A 17,972-nucleotide genomic window follows, 5' to 3' on the forward strand; every position below is an offset into this window, starting at 1 on the left:
AGGCAGGCAGCATGTGTGGGCTAGACAGCCAAGCTTTCAAAAGTCACACGCACAACAATATACCAAACCAGCCCCTTTTTTCTGTCTCAGAGTTTTTCCATCGAAAATTCACAAGTTAAATTTGCTACAATTCACTCAGACTGCAAAGAACTGAATGATGGACAAAAGGCACCATGGGAGGAGTGCTTCCACATTGAAAAACATGCTGCCTGACCTGATGGGAAGCGAGGAAAGTTGTGCACAATCAGACAGTTGATTGGTATTCTTATTGTTCTGATGAGATATAAAGCTCTCATTGTCCAACTGTACCCATCTGACCTTAGTCACTGAAGAATGCAAGCGCCACCAGGCGATCAGGGAAACTGAAAGTCTGTTTTGCTCTTAACTCACTGCTCACAGATTGCCGAGCTGGCATGGTGTGGTGGCCACAGACTGTCTGCTAACCTAGGTGCACTCTGCTCTGCCTGACCTTTCTTCTACTGCGCCAAAGTGCCAGGAGAGCGCCACAAACACCCAGTCCTTGCCATAGACAGAAGAGAGAAGAAAAAAAAAAAAAAAAAAAGAAAGAAGAAAACCTCTCCCTGAGGCAAGGCTGAAAAACAGAAACAGGCTCGAGACACAGAGTTCATTAACAGATACACAGTGGAAGGTGGGGAGAGAAAAAAAAGAATGTGAGATGGGAATAAATGAGGAAATGACAACCAACGGAAGATATGAAGAGAGGTTGGCAGCCGTCCATGAAAAGACAGCTGGCAGCGACATCCTTCACAAACCTGGCGGTGCAAGCGGCATGATGGAAGCAACCTCGAGAGACGCAGAGAAAGGGGGAAGAGAGGAAGAGGGGATAGAGGGTTTTGGAGGAGGGGGGGGGGTGGTGGCGGCAATAGATAACGTGGCTTTCGTCTCCAGACTCCTGGGCTAATTAACACAATTCCACATACAAGGCCCCCTGCTGGCCTCACAGGCTGGTCCTGGCCTGAAGCGCCGACACGGAGCGACAAAGAGAGGGGATATGTGGGGTTGGAAGAGGAAGGGCTGGGGGAATATAAGGGATGAAAGGTGAGGCAAGGTCTGGTGGCCTTGCCTGAAGGTGAGACGGCTCACTTGCCAGCCTGCAGCATGGCTCCTCTGGCGGAAAGAAGTGGGGAGATGAAGACAAATGAGTTGGACAAAGGATGCTGATCAACGGCAGAGTCACTCACTGACCATCTCACTTCGCCACTCACAGAAAGTGAGGAAAGGGGGAGGAAAAAGAGGGGCAGAAAAAAGTGAGGAGGCCAATGAGCCGGCACTGGCCCAGTCACAACGCCACGGACACAAATCCTGGTTCTGTACCATTACCTCCAGACTGTCATAAATCAGACAAAGCCAGCCAGCAGGACGAGCGAGAAGGCCAAACAGAGAAGTCAAAAAGCCACCGCCACGCAGCACAGATCAGGCAGCAAGGGGGAACAAACAGCAACCTCTGGACAGAGAAAGCATTTGTAACACCACAGGACAGGCTCCACACACACACACACTTCCAAGAGCAGAGCTAGATAGAGTTATGGTGGGTAAAGACCTCAATCCCTGCACACTTGTGTCTGCAAATCTTTTTGCAAAAAAAAAAAAAAGGTTCATATAAGGAAAAATCATAAGCATCTATTATTATTATTATTTGATCACACATGCATTTGATCACATCAAAGCTGACCATATAGGGCTAACAAGAATGTGTTTAAGCTTTGAAAACTGCCACTGTAAACAATGCCTAAATCAAATGCTTTGTTGTTTTTTTATAATATGATAACTCCCAAAAATATAGTGAACAATTAGTATTCCAACCTCATTTGTAATGGAAAGTGATTCACGGCTAAGGCCATCTAGTCTTAAGTGTGCCACAGCTCTCATCTGGCAACACAGACCTCGGAACAGTTACATATCACCATGTGACGGTTACACAGGTTGCAGCTACACAAGCAAGATCCTCAAAGTCAAAGAATGTGGATTCAGTCTATGTTGTGGAAAAAACTAACAGCTAAGCAGTCTTCCAAATGAAACCTCATTGCAAACAACGGATAACTTGAGTTTACAAACTGTGGTCAATTGTTATGTCATCTCAAATAAGTCGACTGTTTTTCTCGGTTTTTGGTCTCTTGGTGGTTAATAGACAGTGCCTTGAACCCCTTCCACAAGCTCTCATCCTCTAATGGCTGCTTGTTTTAATGAAACTTTAACACTGCTGCAAACACGTTTCACCAAATCCACCGGCTTCATGACTGGGGAAGAAACAAAAGCATTTTCATTCCGAGGTCACTTCATAAAAAAAACACCATCTCGGCTTTTGTAATCGTGCATATTGCATTAACATGCATATTATACAGATTGTACAAATGACAGACTAAATATTTAGTCATTAAAATTTTGTCGCTGCAAATTGCAGCACACATTCGGAATACGAGGGCTAGTGTTTTCATTTGGTAATGCTATTACTGGGGCAAAAGCTTCATTAGCATTTCCGCATGCAATAGCTTCAACAAGGGATTTCCTAACCCAGATTTCAACCACACCCAACCAAGGCATGCTGGCTTGGCACACTCCTGACTGGCAGATCAACACCATATCTGGTTTCCTGCTCTGAAAGTTACATTCTGTGACTCGCTGCTTAAACGGCGGATGTTTTGTAGGTGCAAATGAGAGCGTGCGTGCAGAAGTTTTTGATTCCGAGGTAGATTGCATGTAGGAAGCAAGGCTTCAGACTGGCACAACCTGGCAGCAGAGCAGCTTCTACAGCAAGTTCTGGTAAGTGTGTGCCAATCCTACCTCACACATCAGTACACCACAGGGGCTGAACACTTGTACGCGAGGATCCAATTAATTTCATCTCCACACGCCACACATTTCAACATGCTAGGAGCGTAAGGAGAGGAGGTGGGTGTTTCAAGGGGGTAGAGGTGCGCAGCGAGGCAGGTGGGAATAACAAAGAAAGAGGAAGTGGTAAGGATAGGCCAAGGTTAGCAAATCTTAGAATTCCCTGTATCTTGCATGAGTGTCTGCACAGGAAGAAGAAAATGCAATTACAGATGCTCTCTCAGCCTTTTCAGGGAAGTACGGAGTGTAGAAGTGAGTGGGTAGTGGTGGGGTTTGTGCCCTGTGGCGACCAGCACTGCCATTCTCTATGCTAATAGATGCTTGTTCTGCATTCTAACAGGCATTTGGTGGCACAGCTCTGAGTGTGGAGCAGCGGAGGGTGAGTTCAGCGTGGGTCTGAGGGGGTGGAGGAGGGGGAATCTGCTGCCTTGTGTCTCCGGAGATAGCAGGAATAATGAAAACTCTCTGCTGGGACTTCAAAGCAAACGGCTGGTCATTTCCTGTGGTGATGGCTGATACGGGCCTACATGTTCAGACAAACACGCACACACTTAGTCACACATTCCTCCTAGCAGAACCTCACCCAATGAACACAACTTCCCTTGATGGTATAGCGGAGCCAAGAAGAAGGAGGAACAAGTCTTTTGGACGAGGGACAAATTTGAAAAGCCTTTTGTGTTGTCGTGGTAGAATCTTTTAAGTGCTTCAGCCGCAGCCTTTGGATCAAGCCTGATGCAATGTGGGTGTAATGTGAGAAAAAAAAAAAAAAAAAAAAAAAAAACTTTCACACTTTTTTTCCACTTTTTTTGCCAACAGGTGAAGGCAAAGAACAAACTAGGGCATTCAGACAAATAAACTCACTCAAATTTTCCACCTGCCAGACAATGGACAGTTTTTTGGCAGACATGAAAACATATTAAAGCACAGGTACAATCAATTAATTAATTAATCACATTTCATTTAGGCGTTCCAGTTCCAGACATCTTGGCAAAGCATCGCTTCCCATAGCCTCCGGTGCTGCTGTTGAAAAGTTTGTGATTTATAGTGTACTAAGAAAATGAGAGTTGTATCCTTCCGGTAGAACTTTCTGTACTTGCTCTCTTATTTTCCCCCCACTCAGGCTGTCAAAATAAACACATACTGCACTGAAAGGATAAGGCAGCTAAAACAAGGCAAAATGTGTCAAAGTAGGGGAGAATGCACACGTTGCTCATCTCATGATCAAAACAGGCCGTCCTGTGAAGGCACGCTCCAGGAACACAGTGCGAGTAGTAATCCATGTGAAGGGCAGAGGGCTGATTGACCAGCACACTATGCAAACATAAACAAGCCAGCAGCAGTCATGTCTGGCTTATTGCATTTTTTGTTTTATGGCATCACCTTGCTTCCTTTTGAAAGCCAGACTGTCCTACAGCGCTTCTTTTTTGTTGTTTATTTTATACATAAAATAATCATGCGTGTCTTTGTGTCTTATATGTTGGTAAAAAAGAAAATGAAAGAAAAGAAAAATTGCCAAGGCACACACACACACACACACACACACACTGCGAGACTGAGTGAAAAAGAAAAACACAGACGCATCTGGTTCCATTCAGCATGCCTGGAATTCTTCTCCTGCTTGGTTCACGTTACTTCCCCAGGCCCCCATGCAGGCTGCGCAGGACAGCAGATAAACTTTGCCACTCAACACAATACTTCTCCTATTCAACATGCAACCGAAGAGGTGTAGCCTGACGAGGGATGGAGGTAAAACTCAGTTTACACAAGTGTTCCCGGGGTAAATGAGCCTTAAGCAGGAAGCTCCTGAGAAACTAGGTATGCTAATTTATGTCTTCTAACCTGCTCCAGATCCTCCCTTACAGTATATCACGCAGGAGTGGGTCCTAAGAGAAAGGCATGTTTCAGATTTTCCCAGACAGAACACCCCCTTAATGTTATCCTTATGCCTCCTACTGATTTCCACTGGGGGAAGCCCTACCGGTGGAAGGTCAGCTCTGTAGACGATCAGTCAAAGACACAAGGTCAGCCAACTGAAAACCTTGATGGCTTAAAGTGATTTAAGCTGTACTGCAGCAAATGGAAGTTTAAAACACACCAAGGGGAAAAATGCTTTTCTCTTAACTTAAGTGCACCATGTTTGTAGTCTTTGTGAGAGTCTAAGATATTATAGCATTTCTATTTCAAAATGTGACATCCAAACACTTTAGCATCAGTTTGCTCTGCACACCAGCCTAGCTATAACTCCTGAACGTCATGCTTACTTTACATTTCACAATGCGCTCGTACCAATTCCCCAACCCTATTCTCTTATCTCCTGTGTTTGACAGAGTGATGTCCTCAGCCAAAATCACCCTGTCTTCTGTGGTTCCCCAGGAGATGGAGTGCCAGTGATGTAGACGATTCAATCAGTGAGAGAAGTGAAAGAGCAGATCACAGACAATACGCCGCGGCCCCATTACCCCCAGTCCTCGGTTACTGCTAGTGACGCTTAGCTCGGGCCCCAACCTAATGGGCCATGATATCATTTTACGCCATGTACCAGCTCTTTATGCTAGCTCTAAACATAACTCTGTCGCCAAGGCACAATAAAAACAGATATATTTCTTTATTACTCCTCACAAAGCATATCACCAGATCTGAGCACCCCTACAAAGGAAACTAATAACTACAGGAACCTGCTCTTTTCTTTGGCTCATTTAAAGCAGACACACTGTTGTTATTACACTGAGCTGCACTCTGCCAGCCTTATACTCCCCATGATGTTCACTCAGAAAGTAATGGATGTTTTATTATAATAAAATGAATACAATATCTTCGCCATAAATAGCCTACTTAAAAAGTCATTTTCGCTGCCTTGCAATACATCTGTGTGTCCATCATGCCTCAGGCAATGAGGGGCCACATGTTTAATTCAGAGCCACACCAATTTGCGTGTGGTGCCACTTTATAGGTAAAAACAGTAACTCATCTAACCTTTGCTTTTCCTTCCACTTACCAAATAATCACACTCCACACTTTCTCATACGAGGTCGTGCAAGTCTCTAGCAGACTCATTACTTAGCATGATAGCAGGAAGAGGAAACATCACCTGGGCTCTCTGGTTTTGTGCCCATTCACGTCCTCCATCTCATGGGGTAAATGCTGTGCTTGTAAATCTCGTGCCAGATAAACAGAAATTCACTTCAGTGAGGACAAGCTATTATGGGCAACTCGGAATCATCCCCTACATAGGGTATATGGTGCCATTCTCCTCTATCCAATATATCATCTGTTCTGACCAACCCGTTTACACTATGAGAATCTGACAAGAGATGAGCAAACATTCGGGCAGGAACGTGTGTGTGTCTGTGTGTATTGTAATGTGTGTGTGGTAAGATGGAAGCAGGAGGGGAGTTGGGGAATCCAATCTCTCACACAGAGGAGCAGAGACAGGCGGGCAGATACGCTCCAAGCCCAGAATAACCCCGGCGGTATCCATGAATGAAATGACAGGATTACAGAGGTATTAGAAAACCTGCTGAGATGGTTGATAATGCTGTTTATGGTTGGGCGACACGCTGTTCGCAGGGAAAAAGTCAAACTGTTTCACTAATCAAAATATGGACAAGCTCTTCAAATAGTCACTGAGCAGAAAATTCAAGGACAGAGGTCTTTCTCTCTATATATATACAGCAATGGCTTCATGTTGGCCATTTGACAGACACTGATGAAAATATTAAGAGATTATGTCTCCATGTAAGTCTTTGCCATTACTGCGCTTGAACCTCTTAAAATGGCAACGGTAAATATTAGCCCCACTATCCTGGTTGAGAATGGGATTATTGTTATGTCAACAACCCCCATAGATAATAGTAATTACTGCCCTAGCTGCAGTGCCATCAGACTGAGGCAACTTCGCTAGCTGACAGCTTGGTCCTAATTACCGAGAACCACCAATTATGGGCTCCATTTCATTATTTATATTGCACAGCACACCCAAATAAAAAGAGACTTCAGTGACTCTGAGCAGACGCATCTCTGGCAGCTGCAGAGGAGCATCCAGAGACCTGCTGATTCATTCTCTCAGTATTTTCTCTTTTTTTTTCCCTTTTCATCCTTTTTTGATGATAAACTAGTCAGCAGGCAAACGCGCCATTGTTAATGCACTGAAAACTGAGTAAAAACTGGAAAATTAAGCCAACAGGGGGCTTCCTCTGCTTCCTTTTTGTCAGCCACAGGAAGTAATTTAGCTGCAGAGGAAGTGTATTATCATCTCTTGCCCCCCCCTCCACTTGCTCTTCCTCATTTATCTGCCAACACAGGCTCCAAGATCAATTCAGCCCTTGAGTCTTTTAACTATTAAAACAACTGCAACTTGTATCTACAATCATATATCATTCATTCCACTGTGAGATGTATGCAGGAATAATTGACTCATCTGCTACAGATGCCTCCAAAAAGATTGAAATAAATAAACAATTCTTTATCTGGTGAGTGTATTCAACCATCCGCGTACGCACACAGATTTTCACAGATGTTCCCCATCATCCTTTTCTGCCAAACAGCGTCCAGTGATGGCTGAGAAGAGGGGGGCGAAGGGTGAAGGGTGGGGGTGTGAAATTCTGCTACTCCTGCTCCAGTGATTTCTGCAGAAACTTGGCAGATCATTTTGGAGATTTGTACTTCTGTGGATTTGACATGAAACTGTTTAAGAGGCTCGTCTGGAATCCGTCTCTCAACGCAACTCCCCCTAACGTGGACCTGGCTTTTCAGATTAAGTTCTCATAAATCCTCAAGGCCAGTTCCCAGCGCTCAAAAGTGCCATTGTGTGGCAACCAACTTATGTTATTATAGAATCACCTGAAAGATGCACATCTTGCTGCTTCAAAAAGAAAAAAAGAGGACATAGAACTGCTCTCCTTGTTGATCAACAAAGATTTGTTCTGTACTGATGATTCAGTACAAATTCATTGACTCACTAAATAAGCTCAGAGACTCACACTCAGTGTGGTGTAAAGCACGTAAAGTTAGCACAGTCCACAAAAATAAGCAATCTCTAAAATAAAGTCTGTACAAAAGGAGTCTGCTGTAGTGTTCCAAGGCGCTTAGCATTGAGATGACAGCTGCGTAGGGCAGGCCTTGTTTGCAGGGCCTGGAGCGGAGCAGTATATGTGGCCCGGAGGCCGGATCTGTTCCAACTGTGCCCTGGCAAGAAAACGTTCAGTCCAGTCAGGCTCGACAGCTTGGATATTCGCAGGGGGCGATGGAAAACTGGAAGGCTGCAGTACCGTGTCGGAGAAAGGAGAGACTTCAGGAGGAGGGCCGGGGGTGATGAGTCAGAAACAAGGCGGTCTACATTATTTTGGTACAGGAAGGACATGACTTTTGCTGAGTTTGAAGAGCAAGACTAAACCTAGAGCTAGCATGAAGATCCTAGGAGGGTCCGGTTTATGTGCTGGCCTGTGGCAATTAAGGCCATCCTCCACCAGTTATGTAAATTTTTTTTTTTTTTTACACAATCAGAATTTTTTCCAGGGAATGTTTTAAGTATCTAAAAGTAGGAGAGCACTTAAAGAGGCAAAAGAAGTTGCAAAAGGTGATAGAAAACTACAGAAACCACCCTCACCACAACCCCCCCCCCCCCCCCCCCCAAAAAAAAAACAACAACAAAAACTGTTTACTCTGTAATCATCCAAATTCATTTATCTCCATGTACCTCTTTGCTCTGGGGTTGTGCCAAGGCAAAGCCTCATGGGAGAAATGATTGACACTTCCTAATCCTCATGGATACCAAAAAGCATGTCATTACCATGACATTTACACCATCTTGTGGGATATGAGACGAAGTGGGTGAACAACAAAGAGATAAATACTGAAAACTCCAAAGATAAGAAGTGTGAATGTTTAATGAGCAATATTTTGGGTCACACATGTAGCTTAAGTACCTTGTTCTTGCTGTGCCGATTTAATAGAACTTGGGTGGAAAGATGCCTGTGCTCAGCCACCTGCGGTAGCCTACATTTCAAATGTGCCATATTTTGTTTATCTTTAACACCAGAGGGATGGCTGGCAGGCGTGCAGGACTGGAGGAAATATGATAGAAAAATGGAGCACAAGAATTATGACCTAAGCAAACAGCTGATTATGGAAAAGATGATGGACAAGCGAGAGAAGGAGTTGGTTAAGCACTCCTAAGATGAGTGTGTGTAGCAGCCTAAGAAACCAGGAAGCCCAGAGGCTTTGTGGCGTCTTTGGGATTTAGAATACACCACAGCAGTTTATAAGGAAGCGATGAATCATGTGCACTTATATGTTAACAATCTTCACCTTCAGTCATCGCATCGACTTAGTGAGTAATGGTGTCTCTAGTTTTTTTTTTTTTTTTACTCTTTAACAACCATCTACATAAAACCATCGCAGCAGCAGTTAATTGCTGGGGATCATCATTAAATGAGCATCGGAGCAGATTTTAATCATTTGCATCCCTTAATAAACAAGCACAGACACCTCAAGGTGTGCAAATAAAGTTATGATAAAATATACTTTGCAATCAAAGTCGTAGGCTGAGTCTTGACTCATAATTGGACCATTGTTATCTGACCTGAACAGAGTGCGAGAGATTTTACAAGCCAGCCATGTTCCACTTGTATGTGTATGATAAAAAAAAAAAAAAGAAAAAGAAAGATGTGTTTTCATTGGTTTGCTGTTACACTTTGAGGTTGCACATTGCCTGTGAATCTCCCCAGTGAAATAGGCGACTATCTATTGGGTAGCACAGCTACTGCCTCAGTGACTTCTCTCTGCTATCTGCCCTTTCCCCAGAGCTGTTCCTCTACCTCTGGTGTTGTACACACAGCTAAACAATAGGAGCCAGGACTGCCTTAACGAGTAAAAAGAGCAGGCTCAACTAATTAGAAACACCCCGACTCCATCGCCTCCAAGCCCTCCTGTTAGCTGAGAACGGTTTGATGCAGCTTGGCCAGACCTGAGACAGTTTTGGGCCCGTCGTGAGAAAAATAGTGGCTGGAAGTTGGGGTTTTTTCTGGCTGCTGGCCAATGTGAGACCATAGTAATTGCTCAAATCCAACTGTGGCAAGTGAGGACAAAGTGTGTGAGGCAAGTGTAAGCCAAGAAAAGTGAGAAAATGCTGGGACCAAGTATGGGAATGAAAGAGTCTGCAAATTAAGACAATACATACAGATAGAGAAAGAAGAGATGAATAGGAGCTTAGGAAAATAAGGAACGCGTGATAAATGTTTTTTGACGACATTACAAAAATGCAGCGTGAAGGGCATAACTGGTGAAAAAAAAAAAAGGGGGGAAAAAAAGCACGAGAACAGAGAAAACTCAAAGTATTGGGAGGATATGTGAAAATAAAATGACCTTGGGTGCTACTCACTAGGGAGAGTCCGACAAGGGTGCAGTGAGCGTCTTGGCTGTTGGAGTGGAACAGAATAGGGTGCAGCACCGGCTACACAATGGGCGGTCACTGGACACTTCAATCAAAGACAGCCGAAGCCCCAGGCGAACTTGGCCAATTAGCCGTACACTGCCGCTGACCCCCAGCTTCATTAAGGGCCTGGGCTCTGGAAATGGAGAGAAAAGAGAGGATTGTGAGGGGGGGTGAGAGTAAACCATCAGCACCGACCACATTTGAGAAGACACTCACACACACTTTTGCACGGACACACCTGAGGTGGCTCTCAAGGTTACTGATAAACACAATCAAATATGAGAGCACCCGACACCATACATGTACACACTTCCAAATTACACTTCCGTGTCCCTGTGGGTTTACATCCACAGCAAAGGTTGCAGTAGTGGGGGTTAGAGCAACACAGGCCAGAGGGCGAAGCTCTCCCTTCTCCTCAACATGGCTGCAATGACAGCAACAGGTGTGGTGGCCAGCAGACATGCAATTACCAGGCTCAGAGTCTGCTCTTTGTGACAGAGACAACAACAGATCAGAGGGAAGATTGGAGCCAGAAACAGGGAGAAGATGAGCATAGTGGGAAGAGAAATGAGAGGACAGCAGCTACGTGCATGTTCTCCCTTATTTTTCCCTGCTTTCTCTCTCCGAATACAAGCTTTCGATCAGGCTATGTAATGTGAGCGAGGTGTGCCGCCAGTGTAGAAATAACCACCGTCAAAGAGTTGTGTACTTGGATGGAGAAGAGATGCTAGTCCTTTATTTAAAACAAGCCAAGGATAAAAGATCAATTGCCCAATTCAGGCCATGAATTGGAGGGAAAAGTTCACAAACATGGCTGGAGATTATTAAAGGGAGATGTATGAGTGGATGGCGATGGTGCAGAAAGCGAAAAGACATCCAAGCTCATTTGGGTGCTAGTGGCTTATTGATCGGTTGAGACACACAGCTCCTAGCCATTCATCACAGGCCACTCTCAGGTCCTTAGATAACTCCTATGATAGTGCCCTGCTGCTGAGCAGCTGCAACTGGCCACATCCATTATCCTTCAAAGTAAGCCCACTAGCCTGGGAACAGACATGGAAGGGGCTGCTGGGTGATATGGTAGAGGGAAAGCTGTAATGGAAAAGGGAAAGAAGCCTGTGGTTAAGAGCCTGTGGCTGAAACTAGTATATACAAAAGGTTGGTGTTGAAGGGCTGGGGATTTATGAAAAATGGTGCCCTGACAGACACAAAAGATGAGAAACTGTCTGTTTGCACTAGCGGGAAGGAAAAAAAAGTGATGTCACTATTGTTTCCATTTCTTGGCCAAACAGTATTAGCAAAGCTGTTTTATAGCAGATAGCACACAAACCATCCGAGCGACAGGCAGCTCTGAAAAGTGCTGAGTGGCTCTGTATGAATGTGTGCGAGTGTGTGTGTGTGTGTGTGTGTATATATGTGGAGAATTCCCCAACTGGGCAGGTGGGGGATCAGCCATAATGAGCCATGCAGGGGAAGAAGACAGAGAGTGAGGGCAGAAAGAGAGGAAGAGGGCAGAGAGACAGAGAGTGATGGCGACAGGCTCCAGGCCAGAGACAAGGCCCCGAAAGAGCAATTACAGGAGCTCCAGAGAAGGTGTGGGCCTAGTCCCTCGGCATATTTTCAAAAGACTCAAAGAGCTGCTAGACATGTACGAGCAAGGACACACAAGCATGAACATACACATATTTAAATGTCCTTATATACAAAAAAACTTCTGATGAGTAAAAGACAGAGATAGACAAAAATAGGAGATGAGTGAAAGCCAACATAGCAAGCATGAAGTGGGAGTATTTTCAAAAATTGAGCTAATCTCAATCCAAAACATCAGCATGACACACTCCCCCACATGTTTTCACTGCAGCATTCTGCTCTGTACAAAACCCGTTCCCCAACAGCGGGGCCTGAAAGAAAAGCCCAAAGTCCGTGGCTGTGGTCAGTGTGAGTAAAACTTTCAAGTCGATTATGCTCTGCGTGGTGAGTGCTAAACAACGCTGAACGGTCTGGACAGCCTCGCACCATGGTGCCCATCACAAACACCAATCCCAAATGGTTTCTGAAGGCGAGCGTTTTTTGGGCTCCTCCACAACACCCCACATCAACAATCGCCCCCTCCATCTCCTCCACTTAAAGGGAAACGACAAGCCGGAGAGAGCAAACATGAATGATGGAGGGGAGAAAAAAAAAAAAAAGAATGGATGTGCAAAAAGATACGGGGGAGGGGAAATTAAATTAAGAGAAAAGTTCTTGCGCACCGGTATGCACCATTGATTTCCTATTCTCTTGGAAACATTTAATGAGCTTAAATAGGAGCCTCGTTTGACACTGCCACAGTGACTCGGAGAAGGCTCCCAGTGAGAGGAAATCATTCAGAGGCCGTGACGGCAACCAGAGGGTGGGGGGGGTGGGGTGGGGTGGAGGATATAGAAAAGATGCAGGGAGGGAGTGGATGTTGCCAAAGTATGAGACGTGAGGAAGACAGATGTTGGATTATGCTTGGGAAATGGTCCATGGCTAGTTTTCCTTGCCTAGTTCTCAGAGAAAAAAAAAGTGAGGGATGAAGGAGATTTAAAAAAAAGAGGCAAATGTTGGAGTGGGTCTACATTCCACTGAGCTGCCTAGTTATCTGGGTGCTTACTCACAACAGGCGCTCATTATAACCCAACAATGTCCAACCTGATTGACAGTTACTGCTCTACGGCAGCGTTTCACCTCATTACTTTCTGAATGACCTCTCTATGAGGCACTCAAGAGAAGCAATTGCTGGGCGGCCATCTTGCTTTTCTTAACCTCCCTCCTCCCTTTTCTCCCTCTGTCGGCAGGAGAACTATTGTCACTTCGGAGAGCAAAGTCCACAAGCGCTTCGCTGCTCTCTGCTGCTGATGAGGGCCCCACTGGGAACCATCAGTAGTCACTTTATGAAGCCGTCTGGCAGAGTGAATGCGCCGAGCGTCCCACCACCTTTTGCAGGCAATCATGATAATAAAAGAGTGGAGTCAGGCATGGCTGTACACTGGCAACACGTGGGGGTGGGGGCTTCCCTTTACCAACTGCTTGGTGTGTTAGTGTGTTTAACAATTTACTAAATCCAAACTTAAACTAAGAATGGAGCCATATATCTTTCAATCACATATCATAATATACTAGATAATCTACTCAACCATACATACACATATATATGAAAGCATGTTATCAGTATGATCAGCTGATTATTGATTTTTGGATATATTTAAATCTGCAAAGAAACAATGATAGACTCGAACCTGGTACCATCAGAACAGTATATTACACTGGGCCTCTGAGTAAAGACTCAGAAAAAGACCATTTCTGGACACTTAATAATAAACTATGTGAGCAGTTGTTTGTTATTTACATCAACAATTGAGAAAAATAGTACGATTTGTGGCCCAAATTTAGATTTTACTTGCAAAAAGACAGATCCTAAATGCTCTACATGGATTTCGATAGATTGTACATGAGTATACTTCTGAGAGGTGCAAAACATATTCATAGATAAGTAATAACTATTCTTGTCTATGGCTCAAACTAATTTTCTGGTTTATGGCAGCTTGACATTCCAAAAGAGTCTGTTTCTTCAATCAGGAGGTCAAAAAGAAGTTCTTCAGTTCATGACACCCCCCCCCCCCCCCATGTCAAAACTTTGGCTAAAATGCTAGTAGAACAGCTGGTTCACACCACCTCCGAGTATCCAGACAGATGCATAAGTAAGCAGTGCAGCAGCGAATAACACAACTGGCAGCAGTGCTGAGACCATGTTTCACTGGGCTTCCGTGTGTGACTTGCAGCGCACATTATGCTGAGGGGGATTTTTTTTTCTTTTTTTTTTAAAAGAAAATGCATCTTGAGCCAAAAAAAATAAAAAAAATCATGTGATCCTCTGGTGATTAATTATGGTAAAACAAAAACAGCCAGCATGAGAGTTCCCCTTCCTTTTGAAGAATTCAAGCAAAGGCACACAGGCACTCACTCCCACACATACATACCAAGTATAGGAAATGAGAAGTGACCAACTTGCAAGAGAACAAAAACTTGGAGAGGGCGTGTTATACTGCCTCTGACTGCTGTGTCCAGAGCTGTCAATGCTGCCATCCTTTCTCTACGTAGTGCCAGCAAGACATAATCTTTCATTGGAAACTGCCCGTGCTCTCCATAGGAATCCATAGGTCATCACCTATAGGACACTGTGACCCATTCTCCAACATTCTCCAAATCATTTACACTGGTCTATCTATATATAGCCTGTGGAGAGAAGGTCATTATTGAAACAGAAAGCTATATTTCATAATTGCACCAACCCGCTTCCATCCCCTCAGTGAAATTGGCTCTACAGAATATATTCCCTCTCACTCTTTTCCATCTCTCTTTATCTCTCTCTTGTCTGGCAGAGAGGGCGATTTTGACAGGCCGACTGTCTCTTCTGATGCAATAACCACTCTCCATTTGTATCCGAGGAGGGTGCATTAACTAGACAGCGTAATCAGCCCGCACAGGAAAGGCAGCAAGCTTCACCAACCAACTGCTTTTTACCACTCTTAAGCTGTAACAGCTCGCCATTAGGCCACAATTAGCGCAGCTCATTCAGGGAAAAAAAAAATAGCCCCTCCAAAGACCTTTGGGCAGCAGAGCGGATACGAGACGGATGCGACTTTCATGCAACTCTATTGTTGCGTTAAACACTCAGGAGAGATAATTTTATTTGATCATAGTGGATGATGAATGCAGGGGGACTTTAAAGTAAAAGGTCTTTAAAAAGCACCTGAAAGTGCCATGGGACACTGTCCCAAACCAAGTAGTATCGACATATTAGAGTGGGACATTTTCTGATTAAGGACTCGGATGGAAAAGGCTAACCACCAGACAATTCATACAGTGCATAATTAATCTAAAATGGCAGCAAGCAAAAATAAACAAATAGAAGAAAAAAAAAATGAAAGTGTTCCCCTTTAAGTGCATTCAATAGGGAGGCGAGTTTAATTCAATTAGCCCCAGTGAAGGTGCACTCAGGATGAACGTGTCTATCCAGCAAGTAGATGTATTCGCACTATCCTGAAAAAGTTAAGTTTAGTACATAGAAGAAAGAAAAAAAACTCCCTCCCCTTGGTGCTTTGGAACAATAAAGAGAAATGTGTGTCCCTGTGGTCATTTGTGGCCTGCTGGCAGTGGGCAGACACAGATAAGAGTTTGGATCGTTGGAGGCTGACACGCTATGATTATCTCCGGCTGCTGGAATTGAGCGTCCATCAATCCAGATGGCCAAGAGGACTGGGGCTGGCTGACTCAATTGTTGTCTGAGACAAGTTTTGTATGATTTACTGACCTAGGAAAAAATGAAAAAAGAAAATAAATTGTGTTTCAATTGTGTTGTTATACTTGGGACGCTGTGATTTAGTTTCACAAGCACATCTCATCAAGTGCTACAGTCTCAGAGGTATGATCTGAGAGCACATATGTTCTCACACCAAGTCTATCCACACAATTGGGAACTACCACCTGACTTTCGAGGGCTCCCTCTCAAGTCTCAGTCTGCTTTCCTGGCTCTCTCCACCTTCTTCCCCTCACCTCATGCTGAATGTTCTGGATCTGAAACCAAGTCCACAAACCAGAGTGAGCCACAGGAGAGATGGAAGAAGAGACAGATTAAGGAAAAAGAGAGGTAAAGACTGAGGATGTCAAGAAGCACATTCTTGCTGCTGAGCTCCATCTGGAAGTGGAAAGGTAGATAAACAATGACGTGAGCCACATCCCATCTTCTTCCTAAAGCCTGAACAGACACACTCGCCACAATACACAGTTGCCACCGATTCTGTGCTGCATGCCAAGCATTGTCAGGGATTGGGTCTTATCAATCGTTGGCCAGATACTGAGTAGAAGCACAAGGCAAACAAAGGGAAGTGGAGAAAACAAAAATGGAGGAGAGCTGCGAGCAACAATGAGAAACACAAATGAGAGGATGGCTAGGAGCCATCCGTTCACACGGCCTGGACAGCCTCCATTTAATCTGGTCAAGTCTGCTGCCCCAACCCCCCAAAAAAGACAAAAAAATAAATAAATAAATAAAAATATCAAAGCATTCTTCCCCAGTGAGCTGAATCAGAGAGCCAATGCCAACCAAAAAGGAAGATGTTGTGGAATTGAATGATACAATATGGGGCGGCACAGCATTGTGCAGAAGTGCAGAATATTACAGCTGGGGAACTGTGCTTTATTCAAGAAAACTCCATTTGCATTCACTCGACTTGCAAGAGGAGCTTGGGGGCAACGTTAGCTATGCTCCTGCTTCTTTTGAATTCCTCGCCACATCTTTCAGGCCCTTCTGGCATGTGATAAATTACAGTAGTAGTGGAAATCTTTATTATCCCTTATGGGAAACTTCTCCTTCTAGTAAGTCAGAGATAATCACTGAAACAATATACATATAATGCAGAAAAACACAGAAGTTTGAGATGGATCAGGAGCAACAGCTGAAGGCACAACAGCATGCATGCTCCCCTGTGGGTGCTTTTCCTCATGGGACCACCCCATCTTAAAAGCGTGTTTAGCTAAGCCTTCGTAAGAGTAGAGTGAGACCGTCCCAGACTATAGTGAGAAAAACACGACGAGAGAGAGGGATGAAATGCAGAGACTTTGACAGCTATCCCTAGGGCAGCAAGAGGAGCTGCACCTGTGTGCACTCGCCTCTGCTCAGTTTAGTTTCCGTCTATTCAGACTCCCTGTCCTGTTAGTCACACACATGCAACAATCTCTACAGCTCTGTAGAGACCGGCGGAACAACAGGAGAGAGGGATCAGGTGGCTGGGCCAAGTAGATGGAACGAGAACACCTGGGAGGGGGGCAGACAAATGAGTCCTGTCAGGTAACATTCACAGATGGGAAGGGATGGAAGGGTGCCGGAGGTAGAGAATAGGCTGAGAGAGGAGAGGATGTGTCAGCTCATATTGGTTGATCAGAGAAATTCCCCTGCCTTGATTAGAAACTGTTGCGTTCAGAAGAGGGCGAGACAAATGAGTGGATCTGTTTGCTCCAGAGGACCACTTACTAATTCTGACTGAGTCGACAACAAAACATAGCCACTGTCTTTCTGGCTGGGATTCTCACAGCGATAGCTCTGATAAAAAAAAACAAAAAAACAAGTGAAGCGGGCATGGCAGAAAAGGATCCTTGGGAGAACACAAAAGGCTAGAAATTTGGGTCAGACACATGGCGTATGTTAATAGAATGACTGACATAAGAAAGAAAAGAAAAAAAAAAACGTCAGAAGAGAGGAGAAATTAAAATAAGCGAAGAAGAGAACAGAAGGAGAGCCAAAAATATGCACAGCAGAGATGAACTGTGTTTCAACTTGCCCCTGACAAGAACTTCTTTGCAAACAGCTTGAGAAAATAAAAAGAGCACAGTCACTTTAAAGCGATTTTGCCAAATGAACACACAATCCCTTAGCTGTATGCAAACCTTGATAAATGCCCGCCGTCTTGGCGTTTATTAAACACCAGAGAGACCGGTGGATTCTTCTGCCAGCCAAAACTAATTAAAGCCAAGCAGATGTGTCTGGACAGCGGTGCACCACACACACTCACAAAGTTACACACTTGTATGCATGTTTGCACACACACACACAAACACAGCCTCCAAATGGGCTGTTAACCAGGTCCTCGGAGTAATCAGATTTAGCTGA

General features: G+C 44.5%; 2 protein-coding genes across 3 annotated transcripts in view; one reads left to right on the forward strand and one right to left on the reverse strand.

Annotated features, from left to right (window-relative positions):
• The window catches only part of plxnb2b (plexin b2b), an 84,656-nt gene extending 74,225 nt beyond the window's left edge, over window positions 1-10,431 (reverse strand). Inside the window, exon 1 of one of the 2 annotated variants that reach the window (XM_072386215.1) lies at window positions 10,229-10,431. The gene's annotated coding sequence lies outside the window, so the exon portion shown is untranslated. Of the gene's footprint in view, window positions 1-10,212 lie in introns of both variants that reach the window. The other variant, XM_072386216.1, reaches the window with a different exon arrangement.
• appl2 (adaptor protein, phosphotyrosine interaction, PH domain and leucine zipper containing 2) overlaps window positions 1-17,972 on the forward strand; it is a 207,841-nt gene that overhangs the window by 112,433 nt on the left and 77,436 nt on the right. The window lies entirely within an intron of this gene.

Source organism: Leuresthes tenuis, unplaced genomic scaffold, assembly GCF_036924035.1.
Source record: "Leuresthes tenuis unplaced genomic scaffold, fLeuTen1.0.hap1 SCAF_5, whole genome shotgun sequence".
Lineage (NCBI taxonomy): Eukaryota > Metazoa > Chordata > Actinopteri > Atheriniformes > Atherinopsidae > Leuresthes > Leuresthes tenuis.